Source organism: Pteropus vampyrus, unplaced genomic scaffold (assembly GCF_000151845.1).
Source record: "Pteropus vampyrus isolate Shadow unplaced genomic scaffold, Pvam_2.0 Scaffold826, whole genome shotgun sequence".
Classification (NCBI taxonomy): Eukaryota; Metazoa; Chordata; class Mammalia; order Chiroptera; family Pteropodidae; genus Pteropus; species Pteropus vampyrus.
In genome coordinates, this window is record NW_011889607.1 from 146,652 (window position 1) to 151,399 (window position 4,748).

The window sequence follows — 4,748 nt, forward strand, 5'->3', positions numbered from 1 at the left end:
TTCTTTCTTTCTGTCTTTCCTGCCTTTCTTTTTTCTTTGTTTCTTTCTTGTTGATAAAGAATTCTTCATAGCTCTAAGTAACCATTTATTACTCGATATTCAAATTTAAAATTATTTTTGATCTTAGTAGATCTTCAAAAAATTAATCTATTTTGAATTTTCAAAAATTTAAAAAATATTTTCCAAAAAAATGTTATTATTTTCCAGGGTCATAGAACCCTTGTTTATATTTCTGAACTGTCTGTCATTCAGCTCTACAGCCTACCACATATTTTTGTTGTCTATGACATTCGCATCATTGGATATGGCTATTTCTTCGAAGGATGACTTTTCCCTTGAAGCTTAGGTCTTCTGAATTCAAGGTGTCTTCATAATCTTGGCTGCAAACAGATTCACTAGTGAAGACTTTTAAATACCTAGATGCCTGGGTCCTATCCCTCAAAAACCTGAATCAGTACAAGTTATAGAGGTTTAATAGGTTGCAGATTAACTTATCCTTCAAAAACACTAACAATCTAGATGAAATATTTTAGAAATTTATTTGCACACCTGACATAATGGCTAAAATTTAATAAATAATGACAGCACCAAATGCTGGTAAAGATGTAGAGAACTAGATCTATCATTTATTCCTGGTAGGAATGTAAAATGGCACAGCCACTGTGGAAGACAGTTTAGCAGTTTCCTTCAAAACTAAACATACCATTACTGTATGGCCCAACAGTTGAACTCCAAGGCATTTATCCCATAGAAATATAAACATATATTCACCTAAAAACCTGTACAGGACATTTATAGCAGCTTTATTTGTAATAGTCCCAAAATGGAATCAGCCCAGATTCCTTAAACAGGTTAATGGTTAAACAAACAGTGATATATCCACACCATGGAATACTACAAAGAATAAAAAGGAACAAACTATTGTTGTCATGAATTTGTTTATAATATCCTCTTAGCTTTTTAATATCTGTTTTTATGTATAGTGCTGTTCCCTTCTTCAATCTTATATTGCTTATCTAGCTTTTCTATTTTATTAGTTTTATCAAGATCATTTCAATATTAATAACCTTTTCAAAGAACCAGGATTTGCCTTAGATAATTCTATTTGTTTCCTTTTTATTTAATTCCTGCTCCAATCTTTATTATTTTCTTCATTTTACTATGTTTAGATTTAATTTTCTCTTTTTATAACACTTTAAGATGGACACTTAAGCTCACTGATTTTTCAGCCTTTTTTTTTTTTTGGCATATATGCATTTATATTAAATGTCTTGAATAGACAAATATAGAAACAGAAGTATATTGGTGCTGGGGGAAAGGAGAGGAGAGCTTAGGAAGGAATGTAGAGTAATTCCTTCCTAAGGAGAATATGCTAAAAATTCAAATTGCACATTTAAGATGTATTATATATGAATTATATCTCAATAAAGCTGTTAAAATTAGACACAGACAGAGGGAAAGGAGGGTCGGGGGAGGTTTAAGAGAGTAAAAGAGGTCAAATATATGGTAATAGAAGGAGACTAGACTTTAGATGGTGAGCACACACTGCTATATAGATGATGTATTACAGAATTATACCCTTGAGTCAATTATTAACGAATGTCACCCCAATAAATTTAATAAAAAAATATTTTATTTCATTTATTAAAAAAAGTTCAAAAACAGACACAGCTAACATATAATGAGACATGGTGGTTATCTTTAGGGAAGAGAAGGAGAGCAATAATTAGGAGGAACCACAAGGGCCATGCCAATTCTGACAAGCTGGCAATACTCTATTTCTTGCTTTGAGTTAAGGTTACATGAGTGTGTTCACTTTGTGATAAGTCATTAAAAGAAAACACACCATTTCATCTCTACACTTGTTAGCACCGAGTTGATCGAGAAGGGAAGGTTTCGGTGGTGAGATGCCCAATTGGAAGAATGCACCAGGGGCCGACATGAGAATGAAACGGCAGGCACCAACTTTATTGTGGGAAGTGCGCTTCTGTCTGCTAGGGGACTGCATGGGCTCCACATATGTCAGAGAACAATAGTGGCATTCTGACACAAGCTGAATCGTGCTACATGAGCTGGGCGCAGGCTCCCTACTACATTAATGTAACATTCTAAATCTAAGGTCCTATTCCCAGCCAGGCCTGGGACCCACAACACTCAATACTGCTGACACTGGATGTATGGTTTTCACTCTAAGCAATTCTCCAGTTCTCGGTAGACACTGGCTGGGTGTCCTGCAATTTAACTCAGTCCTAAAATTAACTGCCTGGAAGCAGCACAGACCCCACAGGTTAAGTGCTCCCACTTTAGATGCTAATCAAAAAAGAGTTCCGAGTTGTCACCTGTACTTCTGACTGGCTATAAATTAGGGGTTCCCATGACCCCCTTCTCAAGTTTGATAATTTGCTAGAATGACTCACAGAAACCAGGGAAACAGTTTACTCACTATTACTGATTTATTATAAAGGATATATTAAAGAAAATAAATGAACAACTAGATGAAAAAATACATAGGGTGAGGTCTGGAAGGGTCCCAACATAGGAGCTTCTGTTATTGTGGAGCTTGGAGTGTACCACCCTCCCAACACACAGATATGTTGTTCATATCCTAGAAGCTCTCCAACTCCTTTGGTTTGGGTTTTTATAGAGTCTTCATTATAATACACATTATTAATTAAGTCATTGGTCACTGTGATTAACTTAACCTCCACCACCACCCACTCCTTCCTCCTCAGAGGTCGAAGGGTGGGGCTGAAAAATCCTCACCTAATCATGGGGTTGGTTCTCCTGGTAACCAGCCCCACATCTCTAGGGCTTTTTAAGAATTGCCTTATTAACATAAACAAGAGTGATTGAAAGGAGCTGGTTAAGCTTGTTTCATCTGATCACTTCAGGGCTATCTTTAACTGGGGGATTAAAAGCCAAATATTATAATAAAAATAATGCTCTTTTCACCTATTTCAGAAGCTGGGGGCAAAAAACACACAAATATTATAATGGAAGATGTTCCTATTGTTCTTGTCACTTAGAAAGTGACAAGAGTTTTAGAAGCTGTGTGCCAAGAACTGGGACAAAGACCAAATGTATATTTATTATATCACAACATCACAGTCACTGAGTTTGTGATATACTTTAGTTTTTTAAAATCTTTATAATTTGAAAAAAATGTTTCAGTAGATTTGAAGTAGATAAAGCATTTGTATGATTTTCACCAGCTCCTTAATGAAAGCTTTCATAAGAACCCCATTGTCTATGATTATAACTATATACATAAAGTATATTTGAAACTAACAAACGCACATTTTAGAGTCAAGAGCTGACCTAGCGGGTAGGGTCTGCTAAGCTTCTTTGAGATTAATGCTTGAGCAAGAAATGTCACACAGGCAGTAGGAGTGTAGTCTTAGTTTGGTTTACACCAGAAGCGGGACCTGAGATGAGAACTGCACATATTTTGTGAGGTGATTCCAAGAAGCACCTATTGAAGTAGGAAAGTGAGACAGAGAATGGAAGGAAGCTGAGTGCAGAATGCATTATAATGTACAGAGTACATTAACCAGTAGGTTCCCTCTGTGGGCAACTGAGACTCAATCCTTCTAGATGCCTTTCGATATGGCCACGATCCCCATTTTGCAAATATAAAAATGGGCTGAGAGATATTAGGTAACCTGCACAAGCTCATAGTGCCGAGGTAGAACAAGAATTTGTACCAATCTAATCAGTGCGCAAGGATAGTTTGGTCTGAAGGACACCAAACCAGTTTTTGGAAACGGGTCTAGAAATGAGGGAGAAGGAAACAAACACAAGCAGGTTACAAGCAAATGGAGTGATTTCCTGGAATCACGGCTGCTGTGTGGATCTTGCTTTTTACATGATGACTGAGCCAGGTGCAAGGTTGAGTCTGGTGATGAAACTGACAAAAATGTATAGACTGCTCTTTCTAGAATATAAGCTCAGACATTCTCAATAAATTCTGTTATTGTCTTTATACATTTGCAAGGTAAAGAATCCCTTCCTTTTAAGTATTAGTATATATAACTATCTGGATTGAAGGCATCTTTTTGAAGATTACACTGTAAGCAAAATGCAAAGTGGGCAAAAAACAGGTTGGCAGCACCCTTGACAAAGTATCATTTTAACAAATTCTGTTTCCATCCATATGTGCTACTGTTACAAGAACTCTTAGGGCATGGTGGCCATTAGTAAGTTTACTAATGGTAACTTAATGTTTGGCAAAAAAAAACAAAACAAACAAAAAAAAACTCCTGGATCTTTTTCCTGGGTCAGAAGCCTCTGGGAATAGCATTACTCTATTAGTATCTGTACTTTAAGTCCAGATTTCAAAAGTGTAGTATTCGAATATTCAATTGTTAGTACTCAATTCAGCTCTACAATAAACAACAAAAACCTGCTGCTGCTTTAGATGTTTATTTTTAAACGCTTGTTTTAGCAGTGAAAAGTACTATTTAATTCTTGGCACCACTGGTTAGCCCCTGAACACAACATTTTTTCAAAGATCTATAACCTGCAACAGAAAGCAGGCAGGAATCTAAGCCACAGCTTTGTTATAGAAAAGTTTATCGGAGCAAATCTTTGAAAAAGATCTGATTAAAGACTGTTATCCAAAATATAGAAAGAACTCTTAAAACTCAACAGTAAGAAAATAAACAACCGGTTTAAAATTAGGCAAAACATCTGAATAGACACTTCACCAAAGATGATGGCAAGTAAGTGTATGAAAAGATGCTCCACGT